General features: G+C 41.5%; 1 long non-coding RNA gene across 1 annotated transcript; it reads left to right on the forward strand.

Annotated features, from left to right (window-relative positions):
• The first annotated feature begins 632 nt into the window (after positions 1–632).
• Positions 633–21,076, forward strand: LOC142829092 (uncharacterized). Its single transcript, XR_012903334.1, has 3 exons — positions 633–5,241; positions 12,422–12,607; positions 20,821–21,076. It is a non-coding gene; the product is annotated as an uncharacterized LOC142829092 (long non-coding RNA).
• Positions 21,077–25,381: the final 4,305 nt, after the last annotated feature.

Below are 25,381 nucleotides of genomic sequence, written 5' to 3' on the forward strand. Positions count from 1 at the left end.
TTATCAGCCTCCACTGCAATAGTTTCCTGAAGGGGAGGAGCAGGGAGAACAATCGCCAATACCTAGATGTTAGCCATTTCCATCTGTTCACCTGTGCTCTGAGTCAAAGTGCAGAAGGCAGAGAAAGAGCTGCAAAATTGTCACCTTTGGAATGTACTGAACAGCACAAAGTGATATATGAGTTTCCCCTTGAGACATACCCTCAATACTCTCCTTCACAAGTTTTCCCCCCTCTCTTCCTCTCCAAAATTAACATCTGGAGGGGATTATAGGGTTTAAAAAACAAAACAAACCCAAACAGCATTCCTGTTGTATGCTCTGTCTGCCACTACTTCCCTCTGGCCATGCAGAAGGGATCTTGGGAAAGGGCTGACTGTCCAGATTGGAATTTATATTTGTCAAGCAAACTTTTTAGGAATATTTGATGAAAAGGAGTTGGATGTGCTTGGAGTCTGAAGTGGAAAGTAAAACTGGGGTGCAGAGAGAGGGTGTCATGATTATGAGGGTTAGCCAGCAGCCTGGGGATTAAGGGGTTTACTACACCTAGCCAGGTGGAGTGGCCAATAGGAATGTAGGTAGGACTTTCAAACTGGAACAAAGGAATTTGGGTTTTTCCCTCCTTTGTCTCTGGGAGTTCCTCTGCAGCTACAGAGAGGGACAAACATGTCTCTCTCTCTCCAAGAAACAATTCTTCACTTTACCTGTAAGTAGGGTAAAGTTTAGATAAATTTGTTAGGCTTTATTGTTTTAAGGGTTGGGTATGGGACCTGACATCTGGCACTGCTTAAAAGATGTTTGGCTTTTCTTTTTAACCAAGTTCTAGCCCATGGTGTAATTCCTCCATGAGTATATTTTCTGACCTTTCCATCTAATCATTATGCTTGCAACAGGAATATTGTTGTAATAATAAAAGTTTTCTCTCTTCTTTTTATTAACCTGGCATTGGTTAATTGTGTGCCTGATTTTTATTTTAGGGGTGAGATTTCCCAAATGATCTTTCCCCTAATCTTGTTATTAATATTTGGCTGGTAGAAGTGGAAGTTTTATTTCCCAAATCTAGGTTTTCAAGATTTTGGGGGAAGTTTTATACCAAAGCCTGGTAGATAAGGCTTTGGGGTACACTTGCGGGCCCCCACTTCTGCATTTATCGTGCCAGAGTGGGGAAGGAGCCATGACATGGTGGCATAGCAGTGGGATTATTTTGAGAACACAGGATTTTTAAAAGGACAGAGGTTTTTCTTCTGAGTTGCAAGCTTTGCAGTTTTTTTCTCTTGTTTTTTTTTTCTTTTGTTTCTGTGCAGCCTCAGAGGGGCAGACAGAAGGTTAAGCTTAAGCCAGATACAGACCATCCCAACCAGTTTGTTTTTTTATAGCTTTCGTGACAACTGGATAGCTAGGCTAAAATAGGGCAGGGAAGGAGCCCAGTACATGCTCTTGCAATTGGGCAAGATAGCCCTAGAGAAACCAATCCTTCCTAAGCAACACCCTGAGGCAGAAAAAGCATCAGAGCAAAGCAAGATTTTAAGTTGACCGGGAAAGATCAACCCCTCCCCCCCGAGGGGAAACAAGAGCATGCCTCTGTGAGCCCAGGGGGAAGTAATCTGGGGGGGGGGCAGGAGCAGCCAGCTGCCACTCTCCCCCTCCCCCCACCAGCGCCTTCTATGTACGATTATGCCATAAAGATCGGCAGGCCTCTAACTGAAAAGGAGTTCGAGTTTTTCCTACAGCTGGAGGACAGGCATATACAATGAGGAGGCTGAGGCCAGGCGTATACAATGAGAGGATGAGGCCGAGGCCAGGCATATACAACGAGAGGATGAGGCCGAGGCCAGGCATATACAACGAGAGGATGAGGCCGAGGCCAGGTGTATACAACGAAAGGACGAGGCCAGGTGTATACAACAGGAGGTGAAGCTGGCAGAGATAGCAGCGGAGATGAGGTGAGCAGAACTAGAGGCCCAAGTTGCGCTGGGGACAGCTAAGCAGCCGGACACCTCAGGTACCCCACCCAACACCCCCACCTCCATCACCATTCAACCCCACAGAAAGCTTCCCATGTACTAAGTAGGGGATAATGTCAAGGACTTTTTCCTCAACTTTAAGAGGGCCTGCCAGGGGTACAACATTCCTCCTGATCAGTACATGAGAGAGTTAAGATCCCAAATCGCTGGTCCCTTACTGGGGGTAGCAGCTGACCTGCCAGGTGACATGGTAAATGATTATGAACTGTTTAAGCAGGAGGCCAGACTCAGGATGGGACTCACTCCTGAACAGGCCCGTATCGCTTCAGGGCCTCCAAGTGGACCCCAAATACACCATTCCCCGAACATGCTAGTCGTGTACTCAAAAACTGGGAAACCTGGCTCTCTGGAGAGAAGGCCCACACTCAGGAAGAAATCTCTCTCCTGATGCAGATGGAACAGTTCTTCGAGGATGTTCCAGGAGAGATTAGAGGGTACATCCTGGACAGAAAACCAAAAAACCTCAAAGAGGCAGCAGTGCTTGGGGCCAAATGGATGGAACTCAGGGGCCACAGCAATCTGGAAAGCAGTCTGAGGGGGGCCATCAACAACTGGGGATCCTCCCGACCCCCACCCCGCAGAGAAGGGCCCTATACACACCCAGGGAGACCCCAGATCTCTCCTCGTTCCTCCATACCATCTGCTGGGAGCCTCCCTGTTCCAATGATACAGCTGTGATGCGATGCTTTAAATGTAATGAACCGGGGCATGTAAAGGCCGACTGTCCCCAGAGCACCAACCGGCTACAACTCATGACTCCGGGGTTGCCACAAGGAGCCTCAGGCCCAGATGCCTCACTGATCCCCCCAGCGTGGAGGGAGACTGTGAGAGTGGGGGGACGGGAGGTTGTTGCATGGAGAGACACCAGGGCACAAGTGTCAGTGATTCACCACTCTCTAGTGGACCCCAAAGCCATTGATCCAGAGACTCTAGTCACCATTCAACCCTTCAAGGTCGACCCATTCGACCTGCCTACAGCCAAGCTACCAGTTCAGTACAAGGGCTGGTCTGGAACTTGGACTTTCGCAGTCTATGATGACTACGCCATTCCTATGCTGGTCGGGAAAGATTTGGCCAACCATGTAAAACAAGCTAAGAGGGTGGGAGTGATCATGCGTAGCAAGGCTACTCAGGCTGTACACCCAGACACCCCAAACCCTGCACAACATCGGACCAAGCTAGCAGCAATAGAAGCTAAGGGTGAGCGCAATGAATGAGAATACCAGGCAAGGCTAGCAGCAGCACAGGCAAGACTAGCAGAAATAAAGGCAGAGACCAGACAAATGAAAGAACAGAGACTGTATCCTTCCAGGAGTTCAGTGTACAATCATGGGGGGAGGGGTGTGATTATAGCATGGCTAATATGGGTAATCAGGCTGATACCTTAATCCAGCCCCAGGACATGTATGAGGTTTGTGAATGGGGTGAGGGTGGCTCTGGGAAGTTGACAGTGGCTAGTCTGTCCTGGGAGCAAGGTAAAAGTTTCTCTCAGTATCTGCCTGAGGGAGTTAGCTGAGTATCTTCAAGTGAGGTCTCTGCATGTCTGCCTGGAGCCTCAGAGGTGAGTCTGGGGTCAGATTTTTGGGCTCTCCTTGCCCTATTGCAGGAAAGTATCCCTCTGGAACAGTCTGGAGTGGCTGGCCAGAGTGAAAGTTTAGTTGGGGGAAAAGATCAAATTCTGGAGGGTGTTCCGTATGAGCAACCTCTGTGTGTGTAGTCTGGCAGTTTGGCCACTGAGGGGGGCGGGTATGCATGTGGGGGAAGGGTTTCTTCCCAGTTCTTTGTCTACAGAAAGTGCCTGTCAGCCTGAATTGGCTGAGGAGAGAGCTGTGGGCCCAGATTTAGCTCTGGGGACAGCTAAAGCCCAGAAGGGGGAGGGAGAGGTCTCTGATTTCCTCCCAGAGGAGTCTGTGTGTTTTCCTGAAGGGGGGGCTGTGTGAAGACCTGCCTGTTCAGGGGATAGAGGGATCACAGGAGGAGTTGGTGGTGGCTCAGCAGAGTGAGGCTTCTGTTGGGCCAGGGGAAGATGAGCTTTTGTTTGCAGAAAGCCATAAGGAAGAGGATCCTTATGGTGAGGTTGGCCAGCAGGTTGCTGTGCCTGAGGAGGGTAAAAGTGACTTGGGGTTAGAAAGATCCTGTGAGGAGCAAAGGAATTCCATAGCCATTGTGAGCAGGGGAGCCACACCCAGCCAGGCCTACCTGTGAGAGAGGGAGTTCACAACCTAAACCCACAGGGCATGGGGGAGGGGCAAGACTTGTGTTTGCCCAGGAAGGCTGCAACTTTTTAAATCTAAAAAGCCAGAATTGTCTATGTTCACTTGGGATGGATTTGTTCCTACTTCTTATGTTAACTTTCATAAAACTGTGCTGCTGATACTAAGAATTGTAACGATGTCCACTGTGCATGATTTTGTACCAAACCCCTGGAAACTGTTAAGAGATGTACCCAAGCACACACTGTATATTCAAAAGCCTTGTGACACTGGTATTTCACTGTTAATACTTATAATTAGTGTTGGAGCTTCTCACCTGAGAAGGGGAATGCCAAAATTGGTGTGCTATGTATAAAGGGAAACTGAGGTACGACTACATTTTTTGTTTTCATGGCTAAGTGCCAAGAGGCCTACATTATGGGGAATAAGGATATATACATTGTACTGGTGTTAATTGGATTTCAGACCATTGCCAAAGCGGGAATGGATAAATTTAATATTTTCACTAATAGGTGTTGGGTTCAAATGCTGAGCAAAGGGGCCCATGTAAGATGTCAAATGAAAGCTTGTCCTCTTCTGATTCTATATATGATACTGGTGTACGTGTGATGTTGTATATGAAGTTAGGGAATGGACTCTGTTCTTGGATGTTAATTTTTTTTCTATCTGGACAGAAGCAATGAAAATGGACTGCTTGCCTGTGACCAGCTCCAGCTGGAAGAAGCAGGAAACATCAAAGGGCCCTCTGAGTCTGACACTAAAGACCATTAAGCTAGAAGTTGTATTACCTTTGCTAACCACCTGCATCAAGCACTGGGTGATTGATGTATGACAAGTGTTCTCATTAACAATCTTACTCTCAACAGTTTCTTTCTTTTATTAATGTATCTTTAGAGTTTAGATTCTAAAGGATTGGCCCAGCGGGATCTTGTGGGTAAGATCTAAAGTGAAAATTGGCTTGGAACTGTGGCTGAGTCCTTTGGACCAGGAGGATCTGTTTGGAGTTGGTGAGTGTGGGTTTTATAACCTCTCACTAGTGTGAGGCCTAAGTCTGGTGATGGCACCGGGAAGCTGGAGTGTCTAAGGGGTTTTGTTGGTGAGGCTTCCTGCTGGCTGGGGAGGCAGCTGAAGTGCTCGGTGTAATTTGAGGGGTGCCTGGGGAAGGACCCCAGTGGAAGGCGGTAAGTAGCCTGGATTTTAAGCAATTCACCCTGAGCTGACACCCTCAGCGGTGCCAAGACCTGGCCTGGTGTATTTCTCAAGAGATACAGAACCTGGTCAATGAACTTTAGATCAAGACCCCATGCTATTCTAAATTTGATTTTGAGACTGAGAGTTTGATTGGTTAATGAGGCTTTTCTGGACTCAATTACTTAGTATACTTTCTGTATATCTGTTATGGTATTCCATGGATATGGAAGCATTTTGTTTACTTTTCATGTTTTAAATAGTCTAGTAAAGTGTGCATAAATGTATTTACTGTGTTTTATCTCAGACCTCCAGGAAGAAATCACAGCCAGTGTAACCAGAGGCTGTCCAGCACCGTCTATAATTTGGGGGGGGGGTATGTCATGATTATGAGGGTTAGCCAGCAGCCTGGGGATTAAGGGGTTAACTACACCTAGCCAGGTGGAATGGCCAATAGGAATGTAGGTAGGACTTTCAAACTGGGACAAAGGAATTTGGGTTTTTCCCTCCTTTGTCTCTGGGGTTCCTCTGCAGCTCTACAGAGAGGGACAAACATCTGTTCTTGATATTATAATTCAATTGAAAGCTCATCACCTAATAAACCAACTAGTTAGTCTTTAAAGTGCTACATAGTTCTGTTTTTTGCTTAAAATATGTTTGGCTTTTCTTTTTAACTAAGTTCTAGCCCATGGTGTAATTCCTCCATGAGTATATTTTGTTACCTTTCCATCTAATCATTATGCTTGCAACAGGGATATTGTTGTAATAATAAAAGTTTCTCTTTTCTTTTTATTAACCTGGCATTGGTTAATTGTGTGCCTGATTTTTATTTTAGGGATGAGATTTCCCAAATGATCTTTCCCCTGATCTCGTTATTAATATCTGGATGGTGGCAGCAGAGGTTTTATTCCCAAAATCTAGGTTTTCAAGATTTTGGGGGAAGTTTTATACCAAAGCCTGGTAGATACGGCTTTGGGGTACACTTGCTGGCCTCCACTTCTGCATGTATCATTTTCCATACACAGGTACCCTATTAGCCCCTGCCCCAGGTCCTGATTGTTCACACTTGTTATCAGGTCACCCTATTTCAAAGTCTGTTTGGTTTTTTTTTTTTTTTTTTTTTTTTTGGTTAAGAGTCAACTAGAACACAATAAAGTCTTGACCCAGAATCAGATTGTCTGTTAATGATTTAGTACTAATATCTCCACCCCACAAAGGTCCAATGTATTACAGATAAGGCATTCCATTCTGTCCTTAGAGAGAGTGAGTGAGTGAGAGAGAGATCATCTAAATGTCCCTGACTCTGTATTCTATAGAGGCTAAAGGGTAGAGATAGGCCTAAATTAGGAGGTGGAATATTTGTTCCATTCATTTACAAGGTCTGGATTTGAGCTCATTCTCATAGCTCAAGATTTTATATTTGAGAGCTTGCTTTTGAGCCCATCTTTTACAAGGAAACTGTCGGATACTTCTAATATGTCTTAATTCTGATTTGTTTGTAATATCTTCTTAAAAGCCTTTAAATACACGTTTCTATATTTTTCTTTTATTTTTGAAAAATCTCATTTACATCTGTTTTAAATAAACACAAAAAATTGGGATGTTATTGTTTAAAAACACATTTTTACTATGTTACTGTTAATGTATTAATTTATCTGGAATGGAGTGGTAGATTTGTACAGTAGATACAACCTTCAGATATTTAAGATCTGGAAGATCTTCCCCCAACAGATTCAACAATATCTATTTAATATGTCACATTTTGGTTCCAAAACTTTAGTAATATTTCTGTAAGGCACATAATAAGGTCAAAAGTAACATTTGTTACTGAAGATTCCACAAAACGTAGGTGGTTTCACTTTAGCTGCAGAATATTTGTTTACTACTAATCACTAAAGTTTTGTGAGTCTTGTTGGATGTTTGAAAGAAAAATGTTAATGTACAAATAACTGTCCTTAGGTGAAATTCTCATGTATTGCATTCAAGAATCATACTCAAATATTGGATTAAGGGATTTGCGTGATTATCCTCTGACGTCAAATATTAAGTCAAATCCTGCAGTTTTTTGGACAAAATGTAGGAGCTTGCTTTAAGTTAAAAACTGTAGAGTGTAGTTAGGATGTCTAAAAGTTCGGCCACATATATACGTGCCTAAATATAAATGTGCATGCTTAACTCTAGTCCTGTATTTGGAAGTTTCCCTTTATGTGCACATATGTTCTCCACTGATGTAAAAACTTAGTCATATTAAAAGTGATGGTAGTGAGGTGTACACGTTGATGAGGGAATATGAAATATATGAAATTAAACAAAATGAAAATCTCAACAAATATTAATATTATAATGTTAGTACTTCTGTGAAGAAATTCTATAATAAAACAGAAATACTAAAATAAATCCTCATGAAAGGTTAAAAAAAAGGACGTGGAGTAAAAATTGCTGTGTATCTATGCATAATTCATCTCACAAATTTACTTTTTTAGTCTTTACCGTGTTAATGGCTATTCACACCAAATATGTGTTCTATATACTAGTTTGTACTAATGAAATGACATTTTAAAAATAAAGTTACATTTGTGTATTTTAATATAGATGTCTCGTTTTACTTAAGGATGAAACAGCTTCAATTATAGATACTCAAGAGCCAATTCTGATCTGTAATATTTTCTGCAAAATTGTATCATCCAGTATTTGAAAATCTACCAATGATAATGCCTCAAAATAACATGCTTACCAAAAGGAAATAAATTTTTCCTAAATTTACTTTCATCTGATTGTACAGCTATTGTACAACTAAGTCTTGATCCCTCATTCTTTGTGCATCTAAAACTTACTCTGAAACTATGAATATACAAGGAATGCAAAACTATTCCCTGGTTTGACTAGCATACAAGGAGATACAATGACTTGCCCAAGATCTTAATTATAAATTTATCCATCTCCACAGAAATCAAAGGGAGTCCTTCCATTTCTCGCAATAGGAGTTGGACTGGGTCAGTAAGTCAGTCAGTGTTTGTGCCTAGAATGCAAGGGGCTTTTGCTCTGAACAGTAGAGTATGCTATGGCTGTTATAATGAATAAACTATCTGGCTATGTCTAGACTGGAATGATTTTCTGAAAATGCTTTTAACGGAAAACTTTTCCGTTAAAAGCATTTGCAGAAAAGAGCGTCAAGATTGGCACTTTTTGCAGAAAAGCGTCCATGCCAATCTAGACGTGCTTTTGCGCAAAAAGCCCCGATCGCCATTTTCGCGATCAGGGCTTTTTTGCGCAAAACAAATCTGAGCTGTCTACACTGGCCCTTTTCCGCAAAAGGACTTTTGCCCGAACAGGAGCAGCATAGTATTTCCACAAGAAGCACTGATTTCTTACATGAGATCGTCAGTGTTCTTGCGGAAATTCAAGCGGCCAGTGTAGACAGCTGGCAAGTTTTTCCGCAAAAGCAGGTGCTTTTGCGGAAAAACTTGCCAGTCTAGACACAGCCTCTCTGACTGGGCAACATTTGCTGTTTTAAATTATAACTACTACATAATATAATTATCTAATAATTTTACTAAATTAAAAAGTTTAATTTTGAATATTAACAAACTACAATTCCTTAAAGTGGTCAATAAGCATGTGGACAAAGGGGATCCAGTGGATATAGTGTACTTAGATTTCCAGAAAGCCTTTGACAAGATACATTATGAGTAAGGAGTCATCCATAACTGGTTAAAAAGACAGGAAACAAAGGGTAGGAATAAATTATTAGTTTTCAGAATGGAGCGATGTAACTAGTGGTGTCCTGAACTGGGACCAATCATATTCAACATATTCATATATGATCTAGAGAAAAGGGTAAACAGTGAGGTAGCAAAATTTTCAGATGGTACAAAACTGCTCAAGATAGTTAAATCCAAAGCAGATTGTAAAAAGAGCTTCAAAAGGATCTCACAAAACTAGGTGACTGGGTAACAAAATGGCAGATTAATTTTAATGTTGATAAATACAAACAGTAATGTATATTGGAAAACGTAATCCCAATTATAGTATAAAATGATGAGAACTAAATTAGCCCTTATCACTGAAGAAAGAGATCTTGGGGTCACTGTGGATAGCTCTCTAAAAACATCCATCTTGTTAGGAATAATTAAAAAAGGGATAGAGAATAAAACAGACTATCTTATTGTCTCTACATAAATCCATGGTATGCCCACGTTTTTGTTAGGAAAAAAACTGCTCCCCCAGTAAAAAAAGTTTGGCCAGGCCACTCTTGCTATAGTGGGCTGCAGTACTCCTTGGGAGAAACCGGCCGCACCCTTCCTGCATACCATTGCCTTTAGAAAAAGGGAAGGTATGAAAAGGGGAAAATAGCCTAAGACTTTCCCACCCGTCACCTTGGCGTGAGAACTGCGGAGCTTACCTGGTCTTATGAAACCTGCACAGTTTCGGCCCAACCCCTGGAACACAGACCCCCCACTTGGTGACCATTGGGCCATATATGGTAATATGCAAGCACAGGAAAGCGATGTGCAGATTTGGGGATAAATACCCATTGCACAGTTCGCTCTAGGAGGTCTTCGCAACACACGTACCACCGTACGTGTGCCTTCCCGTATACTTCAAAGCGCTGCCGGCCTGATCAACCGACCAGCCACCTCCCCTGACTCTCGGGCGTAACGAAGGCCTTCACAACCGAACCGATATCTTTGAAATGTATGTATTATTTGATTTTCTTTGTTGTATAAGCTTAGTGTTGTAGTTGTTTTGGGTAGTACATAGAGTTTGTATTTATCACTCTTATTTAATTAGTGTAGCTGGATATTGTTAGAATAGAGACTATTCCCCTTGCCATTCCCATCCTTATATCGCTGACACATTTAACTAGAAATCATAGAATAAATATAATAAATAATGTAAATTCATTATTAACACGGTCTATTAATCTTAGAATAAATACTATAAATTCATCACTGTCATAAATAAATATCCTTTATTTGCTAAAACTGTCCACCTGGTTCTGTCCTACCCCCGCTTGGGTATGCATCATCAGACCTGTGATTCTCGCGACAATTTTGAATATTTCATGCAGATATGCTCTCCTTATCTCAAAAAACTACTTTGGCACTGGAAAAGTTCAGAAAAGAATAACAAAAATGATTAAGGGTATGGAGCAGCTGCCATATGAGAAGAGATTAATAAGAACAGGACTTTTCAGCATAGGATAGAGGAGACTAAGGGGAGATATGATAGAGGGATGTAAAATGACTGGTGTGAAGAAAGTAATTAAGGAAAAGTTATTTATCTGTTCCCATAGCACAGAGCAAAATGCAGGACAATGTAGCACTTTAAAGACTAACAAGATGGTTTATTAGATGATGAGCTTTCGTGGGCCAGACCCACTTCCTCAGATCAAATAGTGGAAGAAAGTAGTCACAACCATATATACCAAAGGATACAATTAAAAAAAATGAACAAATATGAAAAAATATGAACAAATAGCACAGAGGTGGCCAACCCATTTAACAAAGAGAGCCGAAACAGCAGTGGAAAAAATGCGAAGAGCCACACCAGAATTGTCGAACAAAAAAAAAACAAAAAAAGCCCCTTTAAGAAACAAAATTAGGCTTTTTGTGGCCATGTCAGGCTCCTGTTGATGGCCACCATCATGGGCGCCATTTTCAATCACCATCCCAGGGGAGGGGGACAAGGGGCCATTAGGGGGGAAAAGAGCTTCTGTGGATCGCGAGCTGCAGGTTGGCCACCACTGCCATAGCACAAGAACTAGGGGTCACCAAATTAACTGAATAGGTAGCAGACAAACTAAAAGAAGTATTTCTTCACACTACACATAGTCAACCTGTGGGACTCCTTGCCAGAGGATGTTATGAAGGACAGGAATTGAACAGGATTAAAAAAGAACTTAATAAATTCATGGAGGATTGATCAATCAATGTCTATTAGCCAGAATGGACAAGAAAAGTTCCTTAGCCTCAGTTTTTCAGAAGCTAGGAATGGATGACAGGAGGTGGACCACTTGATGATTACTTGTTCTTCTGGGACATCTAGTATTGGCCATTGTGAGAAGACACCATACTGGGCTAGATATAGCTTTAGTCTGATCTTGTATAGCCATTCTTATGTTCTTATTACTGTAGCTATATTAGTCATTGTAACAATCAATTCTGAATCTATACTATTACCTATACTATCATAGTCTTTAATAGTAAAGTTACAATTTGAACATCTGAATCTACTTATAGATGTAACAACCTAATCCAAAATACTCCATGAGCCAAATTCAGCTTTGGAATAGATAGATGAAACTCTAGTGAAATAAATAGCTACACTAAGGAAAATGTGGCCTGAGAGGTAAAATGTAAGGAAAATAGTTACTTTATCCTGAACTTTGCAGCTTCTAAGAGTAGTTTTTTTTAATTATAACTTTAGTATTTTAATATAGGTTGTTGCTGTTTCTCTGTATTTGGAAGTGGTGATGGGATGGGAGGGAAGTTTAAAAAAAAAAGTTAAACTCTAAGCCTCTCATCTGATTATTTCCCTGTATTCTCCCACTATTTCATAGAAAAAGTATATGCAAATAAAGATCTCCATAAAGAAATAGCACAAAATATTATATAGAAACTGATGAAGATTGCTATTATGCTATTTTACTATTCCATAAGTAATTCAAAAGTGAGTGCATGGGTATAAAACTGATTATTCTGTTGCTTGAAACAGCATTGTTTTAAAATTTTAATTATTGTATGTTTGTGTGTATTTCTGTATAAATTGACCTTATTGAGGACTAACTACTTATAAAGTTTCATCTTGTAAATCTCAGGAATTTTGTATTTATTGTTTTATGCTAATAGGGTCTGGAAGGCCTTGATCCGACAAAGATATGCACATGGCAGTTATGGAAAAATTCACATACATACAGTAAATACATGTATAGGTCGTCTTAGGTTTAGGGTTACAATCTTCTTGAACAGAATTTTTTTTTTTTTTACTCTTCTACAGTTAAATTCGATGAACACATTTTGCTTTAACTTGAAAAAAATCCCCTCATTTTATGGCTGGGATCACATTTGGAAGACTCCAGTTGAAAGGAAGAATTTTCCAGAAAGTTATGACCATGTGAAAACAAGGGCTCATAATGCAAGTCAGTCTTCACCACCATAAAAAACTGAATTTATGCTACTAATTGTAAGTCTGCTATTGAGTCATATTTCTTAAAATGCTGATTTAATTTTTCTTCTTTGTGGTAAGACTAATTGTCAAATAGTAAAAATTATTTCGGAAACCAAATACACATTTTGCCCACCTTTGTATCTTGTAACTGTTCCAGGGGGGTAGCCGTGTCAGTCTGTAACTGGGAAAAAAATGTAAAAACATCTTAAGAAGTGAGTTGTGCCCACGAAATCTCATGGTACTATCTACATTTTTTGCTAGTTTCTAAGATGCTGCAGAACTTTCATTATTTTTTTATTTACATTTTTTTTATTAACTATGTATCTAATATTTCCATAGGGTAACATTGTTAAACACATTTGGTATTTCAGAAGGAAGCTGTTTCACTGTTGGCTTACATTTGTTGAAATCAGATTTTTGAGAACCATTATAAATAATAAACCTGTCAAAAGATATGAAGTGTTTTACCTTAGACCGTTTTAAAATAAAAAGCTGCATGTGACAGTATTCACTCCAATGCTGAAAATTACTGAAAATTTTTGCTTCTAGTTTTTGTAGCTATCAACCACACAATTTATAGTATATAAATATCATATAATAAACAAATAGAATTTCAAAGTAAGTTTTGAGGATGATTTTGTTGTCACCTCCTCTCTCAAGAACACACCAGAAACTTGATTAATCCAGAAAACTGGTTTACTTTGTACTTTCAAATTTCTGTGCTGCAAAAAAGCTGAACCTTTGTAATGGTTATCAAGACATTTTGAAACAGTTTGTAATTTAAAATAACCCAATAAATAATGACAAAGAATGTTTCAGAATTTAAAGTTCTAAAAACAAGTTACAGAGGATGAGTAATTAGTTATAACTCTGTTATTTCTTATTCATTCTCTTTCCATTAATCAACACTGAAATAAAAAAAACATCAAAGTTAGCTGAGGTTTTTTTTTAACCATGGAAATCCTTAAAAGGTTTTTGGCATTGTTTTTGTAACCCATTTCTCACACAAGTGATCCTCGTTATATTAGAGTTTCCATTTGGTCAGATTGGGAGATAAAGTTCAGTTGAATTTAATGATGAATTCTGCTGAAAAAATAGATGCTATAGCTCAGAGCTACTCAACACGTGTCCTGTGCACCTATGCGGCCCACATCCTCTTTCTTTGCAGCCCGCGGTGCAATTTGGGCTTACGTGAGGCTCAACATGTGGCTCATAGATGGGAGCCAAAACAAAGAACTAGTCAATATAATGGTCTTCTGTTGATATTCATTTTAGTAGTTAAATTCATTGACTGTCATTGCTCATTAAAAGTGCTGTCATATGGGTGGAAATCAGGTAAATATTGCATTTTATTAATAACAGCAGAACTGACTTAAATAGAGTCTGGGTGTTGTATAGTCTTGCCTTAATCTTTTTATTCATACCCATCAGTGTGAAAGAAGCTATTTGCATATATTTGCATATATGTTTGTATGTATATGCAACCACATTTAAGTTGTGGCCCTCAGCATGTGCTGTGAGTATCATTGTGGCCCCCAGAGCTTCCAAAGTTGAGGAGCTCTGTTATAGCTCTTACTGACTGGCTAATGGCAGAAGTGAAGGGTAGGCATGAGTGAAAGCCTCCAATATTATATAGTTATAAATGAAAAAGATTTTTCATATTGTACTTGTTTGTGATGCTTTGAAAGCAATTCATAACCCAATTAATAGGAATCACATGGAAGTGAACAACATAGGCATATTTCATAAAGGTACACATGTTAGTCTGTTTCAGCTAAAGCAAGAAGGAGTCTTGTGACATGTTAAAGACTAACACATTTATTTGCTTTCATGGGCTGGAACCCACTTTGTTAGATGCATGAAATGGAAACTTCAGTTTGGCAGATGACACACCCATCTTTTCCATGTGTGTTACATTACTATGAGGATGACCATGCTAACAATGTCAAATCAAGCAGGATGGATGTGGCCCATTCCCAACAGTTGATGAGAAGGTGTGAATACCAAAAGAGGGAAAGTTATTTTTTTGTAGTAAACTAGCCACTCCCAGTCTCTATTTAGATCCAGTCTGATAGTGTCAAGTTTGCATATAAATTCTAGCACTGCAGTTTCATGCTGAAGTCTGGTTTTGATTTTTTTTTTTCTGAAGTATGACAACTGTTACTGAGTGTCCAGGGAGATTGAAGTGCTCTCGTACTGGTTTTTGAATGGCAGTGTACATGGCAGAGGGAAACTGCTGGCACATAATGGAATATGTCATATTAGTACATGTGCTGGTGAATGGTCCCCTGATGGCATGATGTGGTTAGATCCTATGATAGTGTCACTTTAGTAGACATGAGGACAGACTTGGCAATGGAGTTTGTTGTAGGGATTGTTTTTGTTGTGTGCTGTGTTGTTGCTGGTGAGTATTTGCTTCAGGTTGGGGGACTGTCAGAGATTGATCTCAATGGCCAGACTTGTCATCTCCTCAGCTTGTCTCCCAATTCGGTAGTAACTCTGAGCTCTATTCTTTTCTGAAAATCAGAGAGGAAAGGCTGACATAAACAGACTAAGAAGTATAAGAGAACATGTAACAACTGGCATATACAATTCAGTGAATACCACAGTTTTAAATTAGAAGTGTAATCTCTAGGGTCAAAAGACCTATGACAATTCACATCAACTAAGGCTCTACCCCTCTAGTTCTAACAGATAATTTTATCACAATTTGCACAAAACCACACCAATAGTTCTTGGGATAAAAAACCATGAGACCGAAACCATGTGACCATGTGAATCTAATATAGGAGATTCACATGATGGAGCTACAGAAATATTTAATGCTCCAATTTGCCATACTATTGTACAGGCCCAAGATGAACCATAATAACCATAGATATAATATAGGTTCTAAATAAGTGATGCTGAAAGTTAAACTCTTTCATCTAGAAATAACTGATCTGTTTCTCACTTGTTCTGTGGTACTAAGTGCATGAAGAGAGTTACGTAATCAAACCACTTCTCTAGGCAGCCATTTTATGGCTTTTTACTCTGCAAAAAGTTACAAGCAAGTCATGCAGGAAAATTCTCCCAAGGCTGCCCACTGACCACTTTTGAAATTACATCCTAACCTTTTTAGCAACCTGCTAGAGAAACAACTAACTTTACCATCAGATTTGGGAAATTGTAAAAAAAAATAGCATATCTTCCTTAGTGACACCAGCCTGCCTCTCCCCTGCCTATCTGAGATGTCAGCATAAGCAGGGCTCGACAGTTAATGTAATCTACTCGCCCGTGGCAAGTAGATTACAAGCTGGCACAGCCGCACAGCGCGGTCAGCACATGTGCAGCATGGTCTGCGCATGCGCAGCGCACCGAACCATACAGCTGGCGAGCCCTGAGCATAAGAATCATAGCACTTTAAATCTTCTGAGACTCTTCAATAAAAAGGAGTTAAAGGACTAAACTGGATATAACATGAACCTCTAAAGCAGGGATGGGGAACCTCAGGCCAGGCCCGTAAGGCCCAGCCACCCACCCACAGAGCATACAAAATCTACTACCCTGAGTTCCCTCCCCCTCTCCTAACCCCCCCCCCCCCAACCTCTGGTGTGCAAGGGAAAGGTGGGGAGTGTCTTTCTTCTTCATAGTCAGGGCTTCTTATTTTGCTTCTCATTTGTGTGCGGCCCTTGAACGATTTTTCTGTGAGTCAGTGGCCCCCAACACAAAAAAAAGTTAGCATCCTGCACTAAAGCCTCCTCAAGTCTAATTTTAAACTCCCCATGGAAATAGTTCCTCTGTCCACCCCAGAGTCTACTAGCAGGTTTTCTAATTGCTTGGAACCAAAAGTACTCATTCTTGAGAACTATAGTTTATGCACTGTGTAGTCTCCAAGAATAACTGTGATTTTCATGATGTATGCTCCTTCCATATTTAAGGGCCTCGAGATCACTGTGGCAGCTCCAGAGGTTGCATACAGAAAGAGAAACGCATGTCCTTTCTGGGAATAAGAAAAACATAGCTGGCCTACTTTGGATGATTTTACTAAATTTGTTCTGTGGGTGTTGCCATCAATAGCTATCGTTTCTCCATCTAAAATCTCTAACCTGACAGCCTTATTCCCAAGGTTGACAAAGTCTCAGCTTCTGTGAACTGAGGAAACACCTAGCATTCAACTACTGACAAACAGTAGGGCAATCTCCATTACAGGACTATATTCTTATTTCAGTTTTGGCAGAAGTGGGCAACATGATTAAGAGGCTTTTATTTTCAGTAAGTGTACTGCTAGTTTCCAGACTTGGGGTTATCAGTGATGGTGTTGCAGGACACAAGCATAACACAAAAGTGCACTGCATCAAGACTGGGGATTTATATTAGAAATAAATTCAGTTAGTTTAGTTTGGTTAATCTTCCTATTTAGTCTTGAGTTTGCCTATACAGAGATAAATTTTCCAGTCAGAATCAGATCAGACTCTCCATTGTTCTGGGCCTATCCTTGGGTCAGGCCTATAAGCGAGCTGATGCTGATCTCAGTACTTTAAATCGTTACACTTTCCACTCTGCTTTCACTCTCTTGCCTTCTTGGCAGTTTAACAAAAAAATCAACACCATATAGGCAGTCCCCGACTTACGCGGATCCAACTTACGTCGGATCCGCACTTACAAACGGGGCTTTCTCGCCCCGGAGCTCACAGGCAGCCGTCAGCCACCTTGACCTCCGGGGCAAGAAAAGCTGTTCCCGGTGCCCCTGGTCTGCTGGGGACCGTCTCCAGCAGACCAGGGGCATCGGGAACAAAGCAGCAGCCCCGGCGGGTTTGCTCGCGGTGCCCCTGGTCTGCTGGAGATGGTCCCCAGCAGACCAGGGGCACCGGGAGCAAACCCGCAGCAGCGGCGTGTTCCCCCGCTTCTGAGGCTTTGCCAGAGCAAAGCCTCAGAAGCGCGGGACCCCGCCACGGCTGCTGGTTTGCTCACGGTGCCCCTGGTCTGCTGGAGACCGTCTGCAGCAGACCAGGGGCACCGGGAGCAAAGCGGGTCCCGCACCAGAGCAAAGCCTCAGAGGCGAGGCACCCCGCCGCTGCGGCTTTGCTCCCCGTGTCCCTGGTCTGCTGGGGGGGGGGGACGCAGCTAGTGTGCCCCCCCCAAAGCAGATCAGGCTTTTGTTGTGGACCCTGGGGCAGAGCAGCTGGGGCGCTGCCGGTTGGTCCCGCAGCGCCGCTCTGGGCACTACTGGACCAACCCGGCAGCACCTCTGCCCCAGGCGTCCTGATTCAGCCGCTGCTGGTCAGTTTCAGCAGCGGCTGAATCAGGACGCCTGGAGCAGAGCAGCTGGGGTGCTGCTGGGTTGGTCCAGTAGCGCCAAGGAGCCGCGCTACTGGAGCAACCCAGCAGCACCCCAGCTGCTCTGCCCCAGGCGTCCCCAAGTCAGCCGTTGCTGAAACTGACCAGCGCTGACTACAGGAAGCCCGAGGCACAATTGCTCTGCCCCGGGCTTCCTGGAATCAGCGGCTGATCAGTTTCAGCAGCGGCTGAATCTGGACACCAGTTCCGACTTACATACAGATTCAACTTAAGAACAAACCTACAGTTCCTATCTTGTACCTAACCCGGGGACTGCCTGTATAAGCAAAAATACAAAGACTCCTGTTTTTATCATAGGGTCAAGCCTTTAAACATGGATACATTCCCTCTCTTCCTTCTTTTCTTCTGCTTTTTCTTGCTCTCTCCTTTTGAAGATACTCAGTCTTTTGTAAAAAGTGGGGGTTTGCACTAAGCTTTCTGAAGGGTTCTTCATGATAATCTAGTCTGAGCTCCTGCATAACACAGCCTGTAGAACATTATCATGTGACGCAATCCCATAATTTCTGCTGGAGATAAAAAAAAAAAAAAGGTTTTAGAAATACAACCAAACTGGGCTTAATTTTGGCTCATGTGGCTCTCTCCCTTAAGTTGTTCAAGAAACTAATACTCCGCACTTATTGCCTTATCTTATTATATATACTTTCTGCCATCCACAAAGGAGGCACCGTTAGCATTAGAAATGCACAAGACAACCAACATTCCCAAACTATTAAAAATAAATTGAATTGTATGCCTGAGCAATAATAGAGATGGAATTTCTTTAACATCCTTTTGAACTGCTCAAATTAAGATTTTTCAGGTACAACTCTCAGATGTTTGCCTCCCTAGGCTGGGCGCACAGCAGCAACCTGAGCTGTGCTCAAGAAGCACATTTCTCCTTCTCCAAACTTTCATTTAAGCCTGGCAAAGCTGCTGCATAAGATTTAAGGAAACGAAGTCTTGTATCCAATCAGTCAGCAAGAGGCTAGAAAGTGTTGGGTGTGGATTAACGGGAGGGGGTGTTGAGTTTCCAGTAAGTGCAAGGGGGGTTCTTTAATTCTATGTGGCTGTTGTTGGGGGTGGTGGAAAACAGCTACAGCTCGAGAAGCAGCCCTCCTACATTGCAACGTGCTCTCCCACTTCGGTGCATATGCTAATCATTGCCTGCAGATGCTTTCAGTGTAGACAACTCTGTAGCAAAGCTGAGGAGAGAGAAGCAAACGCATGCTCAGGTGCAATGGTCTGAAAGACAGAATTGCGCCTTCAAGCAGCCAGGCACCAGGAAGAAGTGATTCGCTGGCACGTAAATTAATTGAAGGGAGGGATTATATCCTCCGGCGGAGGGTTACTAGTTTTTTTTTCGTTCTACCACAGCGCATAACGTAACCGAAAGCTGCTGATGCGTCTGAGGACAGTATTTTGTCAAGAGCTCTTCGATTGGCCGAAGGGACCCTGCAATGATTTGTCGGGAAGAGCCGAGCCTCCTGATTGGTTGCGTTGCACCTGCAATGCGTCAAGTAATGATGCCCGAAAGTAAGGGTGCTGGGGCTAGGCTTGCCTGTGAATGGCCGTTGTGTTGCGGCGCGGGAGTGGCGTTCTTAGCACGCGGAAGATGGATGTACAGCGGCGCGCGGGGGGTAGAGGTTTGGCGCGCGCCTTTGCAGGGAGTATGGCGCGTGCAGTTCTAAGCAGCAGCCACAGCCGCCTGGGCTGGAGTTGTGCTGCCGCCTTCTTTTCTTCTGGTCTGACACTTGCAGGAGTGGCAGGGACTGGGCTCAGTAATCGGGTGTGGCCGGAGGGAGCCTTTCTCCTAGACCCGGTTTCCCCTTCCCCTCCTTTTTTTTTTTTTAAACTCTACTGAATTATCCGAAAAACAGGCGCAACCTGTGGTCCGTCCGCGCCCCTTTGCCCAAACACACACCCTAAGAGTTACAAGTGGGGTATTAAAAGCTCTGTCCTCTGCTGCTGCGGGCGCAACAAGCGTTTAATGCAGTGGTTCTCAGACTGTGGCCGTGGAACGAGCGTTAAGGGAGGATCTATGCAATGTACATCTTCTGAATTCAATTTTGTGTCTCATTGCAAAAACACTTTACAGAAACCTTCATCACGAGGAAATGCTTTTGCAAAATTAGACAACGTGAAACTCTGCAAACAAATGAAAATTTGACCTACCGTCATTTAAGACACCTACTAGCATCCAAAAATTTCAAACTCGACATTAGCCCTAGCTAGAAGTCAGAGCTATATTGCATAAATAAGCTACAGATAAGGTTGCCAAGCTGCTGTTATATCAGGTTAAAGGAATTAAAAGATAAACTAGTTTTAAAATCATATAATCTAATCAAAATGCCTATTGAAATACATGCTGCAAAATATCCTTTATTATTAGAGGAAGATGCTTTAACAACTGCTTTAAATTGATCCAGAATGATGGAGTTTCTCTTAAAATAAGCAACATTTTTGGCATGTCTGCAAGACCTACCTACAAGAAAGAATCTAAACATGGGAGTAGTTTAAAGATGTTTGTTGTTTTATAGAAAGACTTAAGTAATTTATTGTTATTGGAGGCTTTTTTACCCCTTCAGAATCCTGTTGTTGAAGGGTGAGTCAGCAACAAGTCTGTGAACACAATGTAGGAAGCTGTATTTTAAATGAAGCTTCACTATTCATGCATTATTAAAAGCATGTTTGCATATGAAAAATCCTACTGCGCCAGTTGCAACATTGAATAGGAACATGGATCCTGACAGCCTAGTTCCTTGACTTCAGTGGGAGTTTTGCGTAAGTACAGAATGCAAGGCTCATTGTTTCTATTGCAAGGATTTTAAGGTTTATTTAAATAATTGTTTATGCCTTTTGCTCGCTATGAAATAAGAGTTTTTACAAATTTTATTATTTTCTTTTCACAGCTTTGCTGGTATGAACACTTTTTACTGTATTTTTTCCCCACAAGAATTCTTGCAAAATATTGGTGACAATTTAAGCATGTTGTAGTTCCCAGCCCAGTGGAACAAATAGAATGAAACCTTTATTGGAATATATGCCTATGTAAATGTTGTAAAATTATAATTATGAATAAAGCAAGATTTGCTAATATCTATCTATGTATTTTAGAAATGCGCATCTGTCGTGAGTCTGTTTATTCAAGAACTCCTAAACGTTAAGAGCTAGGACTACCCAATTTGGTATGCAGCTTCCTCTTAACTTAAAGCAAGGTCAAGGTTTGGTTGTGCCTAAAAAACAGGATGTGCTGGGAATGGAACTAATTTCCATAACGTGGAAAGGGAGGGGGCAGAGACAGGAGGGATGCAAAGGGGAGGGGTACAGAGAGGAGGGACGCAATACTGAGAGTGGGCACTGGGGGCTGCCGCACCACCAAGAGAGTGACCAGCAGAGTTGGGGCTCTGCCATCTTGCTTGCCACCAGACTGGGTAAGTAGCACCCTCCACTCCAAACCCTTTCCTCTCTGGCTGCAGCACCGCGGTAGGGGAGGCCCCTGGGATCTGGAGGCAGACAGAAGGCCCTGATGGCTGGGGTGGGGAGGGAAAGCACTGCCGGATGGGATCCCTGGCCGTGAGCCCCTCCCAACCGTCACTCTCACACCCCCAATGTCCTTAACCCTCTGCATGCATGCACACACACCTGAAGGTCCTGCCCTGACTCCAGCACCATCCACACCACTAGCCCCCTTCCCTGAAGGACTAAGGCAATGCCAGGTAAGTCTCCTAGTAAAACATAAAAGCAAGATGATGAACTCATGCCTTTTTCTTATGTGGCCTTTTTGAGTATGACAGCATTGGTTGGCAATATAGAAACAATTGTCTAAAACAATTACAGGGTTTTTAGCAAAGGAATATAAGAGAATTGGGCTTAAAATAATAGGGAAACTTGTTTCTAAGCAATGTCTGTTGTAAAGAACAATTGTGTACAAGTAATTATCTCGGTATTAGAAATTAATTTTAATAATGTAATTATACAGAATTCAATACAGACACCAAATATGAGTGTCAGACTGAATCTGAAAATGTATTTAAAAGTTAACATTTTATTGAGGAAATAAATATGCACATTTTAGAGTTTAAAATTTGTTGCCACAGTGTCTTGAATAAATCATATAAATGTTACATAAACAAAATTAAAAATATTTATTTAAAAGGAAAACACTAATGCACTGAAGATGGAAAAATGGTAGGGTTTTTTGTGGTAATATGTGTAATGCAAGAGAGAGTTTCTCTTGGTTATTGAAGATAAGTAGGAAACTACTATTATTAAAAATAGGTCATTGATTTAGGTAAGATAATCCAAAACTGAGCCATAAAACTAACACTGGTGGTTTTTATCAAATAATATACTCTGAGGCTACGTCTACATTGGCATGAACTCTTTTGCGGAAGAGTTCTTATGCAAAAACTACCAGAAGAGAGCGTCTACACTGGCATGTGCTTTTGTGCAAGAGCATCTATGCCAATGTAGACGCTCTCTTGCGCAAGAAAGCTCTGATGGCCATTTTAACCATACGGCTTTCTTGCGCAAGAAATTAATGTTGCCTGTCTACACTGGCCTCTTGTGCAAGAATAGTTGTGCAAGAGGGCTTATTCCTGAGCGGAAGCATCAAAGTCCTTGCGCAAGGAGCACTGATTTCCTACATTAGAACATCAGTTTACTTGTGCAGGAACTCATGGCCAGTGTAGACAGGCAGAAAGTTTTTGTGCAAAAGCAGCTGCTTTGGCACGATCTTGTGCTTATGTAGACACAGCCTGGGATTCTGCTCCAAAAATGGTATTAACTGTAGAAAACACAATGGATAACAATTAATGGGCTCTTAGTCACATGATCCTATATTTCCATGTGCCATTGTAAAATATTGTGATTTGAAGGAAAGTTTTTTTCCAAAGTAGTATTAGCCTAGCCACTGCATAAACATGTAGCATCTGTTTTAAAGTAACTGATGTATATTCGCTATAATGGTTATCACACTGAAAACTAATTTGTACAGGTCTGCCATCTTATGGGCTGTGAAAGGTACTACCAAAACACAGGGTTCAGATTTGTTTTATTAGGATGAGGAGAATATTCTGCTTAGTTTTTCCCTTTTAGATGTCTTTGCAAAGGAAATTGTCCCAGCATTTTGACCAATTATATTTATTTGATTTTTTTTAATAGTCATCATACACATGAGGGGGTGTGTGCAAAATATCAGACTTACTACATAAGAACATTAAGTTGAAGTCAAGCACTCAAAAGTTGGGAAATGCTAGAATTAAGGGTTCCTATGCAACCTTAATTTGGTCCTCTTGTTCATGTGTTTTGAGAGCATCTTTAATTACACATTCACATACAATCATTTTTCACAGGAACCCTATCTCATTTATTGGGCAAGATGGATGGGCCCATGTAATGAGCAGTTATTCTGTGGGTTTTTTTCCCCCTTATTGTTCAGTGTTTGGGCCCTTGCCTTATTTACTGCATTCTATTCAAACCCTGCTCTCATAATGGAATTAATTTTTTGACATGGTGCTCATCCTCAATCAACAGAGTACGCCCCTTTTTATAGGTAGATTAAAGTAAAACGTTTCCTGGAGTGCACAGAAATCTTGAAAATACCCCGACAGAGTGGTTCTCTTTTGGTATTTAAAAAAAAAACAAAACCCTATATAGTTCAAAGCTGTGTGAGGGTATGTCTATAATAGGGAGTTATTTCGAAATAAGCTATTTCAAAGTAACTCCCAGAATAACAATTTGAAAATAGCGCCAATCCTCATCACAAGCAGGAGCTATTATTTCTAAATAACAGACTTGGTAGTGTGGATGCTCACCTTGTTATTTTGAAATAAGGGGAGTTATTTCGGAATAACTACCTAGTATAGGCATGCTCTGAGTGTCTGGGCCCACAACTGGGCTCTATGGGAAAGGGGCAGAGAAGTAGGAAGTGGATTGTCATAGGGGTTTCTTAAACACTCTACACATGGGGGAATTTTTAGTTGTCTGTATTGTTTCAGATATTCTTGCTGACAGGTATTTTGAAATAAATTACCAAAATAATTGAAACTGGCATAATTATATTGCATTATTTTGACACAATTTGAAGAATTTTAAAATATTGTATGCAGATTTCTTAATCTTCTTGGCACAGAATTCCTCCAGTGGTGGGGGTGGGGGGAAGGGAGAGGGGGCGTGGGAATCGATCTAATTGCAATCTAGGTGAGAAGTTCTGAAAGGAAACCCAGTCCCACTTCCCCAGAAGCTGTGATATTGATCGAATCAGACTGTTCCCCAGAATAGTGTAAGAGGAAGGTCTATGAGGAAATGTTCTCAAAAGGGGGCTGTCCACAAGCTGTTCTCTAACACCTCTACCATTTAGCCACTCACTGACCCTGGAAACAAAGACTATAGGTGACCTCATGGTCATGGATAGTATTTTAGAACAATATTTTAAAATTTATTCCCATAGTGGTACAAACCTATATCTGTTGCTTCTGCCCCCACCCATTGCAGAGGCCACAGAAACAATGGAGAGGTTTTAGAAGTAGAGGTCTTGAGCATTGGGAGGATTTCCTCCTCCTCCTCTGCCATGAGCCTGACTGTTTTTGGAGCCCCCAAGACAAGGAGGTGCCTGCAGTTCTGAGCCCTCTTGAGGGACAGCACCCCATCATCCACAGGTGACCAGTGTTCCCTCTAAACTGCACTGCACAGGCAATTAATCAGCCCCACCTAGTCAGCTCTGAGTTAGTCTATATATTCATGTTTTTTGAGTCCTGCTTCAGCATGTGTGTACAGACATTTTACACAAAAACCAAAAACCTCAATACAGGCACACAGAATTACTCTTCACAAGAGGAGGCGGCAGCCCTCTTTGCTAAACCAATGTTTCTCAACTAGTGGTCCAAGTACCCTTGGGAGGGTACTTGAGAGAAGTATGGGGGGGATACATCAATACAACTGAAATTTGGAGAAAACTGAATTTTTGTTTTAAGTTTTACAGTGCTTTATTATTTTTATATCTTTTATACACAAAAATTTAATTGCCCGCCAGGCTACAATTAAGTTGTATAAACAAATGTGTTGCAATGGTAGGGGGAAAAAATTGTGTCTGAAAACTGTAGGTACTGGGGGTATTTATAATTTTTTTTTTTTTAAAAAGGGGTACTTTAAAAAAAAAAAAAAAGGTTAAGAAACACTGCTAAGGCATTTTGAGCCAGGATAGAAATAGGAACCTGCTGCAGGATTGATCTCAATCCTGGCTACCAAGGGTCAGCTGGTATTCCAAGGGAAAAAAGTGGGACTTCAAGCAAGCAATACCATAGGACTGTATCCCTTCTGGGCTGAAGAGAACAAACTGAGTAGTCAGGGACGGTTCCCGCTGCAATAATTATATAATGTAAAATGAGCATTCAACCGCTATTGTATTATTTTTAATTCTAACCCTTTTCCACAATAAAAAACGTTGCTTTTGCCTTTTGCAATAGTTAC

The sequence above is a fragment of the Pelodiscus sinensis genome, chromosome 4 (genome assembly GCF_049634645.1).
Source record: "Pelodiscus sinensis isolate JC-2024 chromosome 4, ASM4963464v1, whole genome shotgun sequence".
NCBI classification, from domain to species: Eukaryota; Metazoa; Chordata; order Testudines; family Trionychidae; genus Pelodiscus; species Pelodiscus sinensis.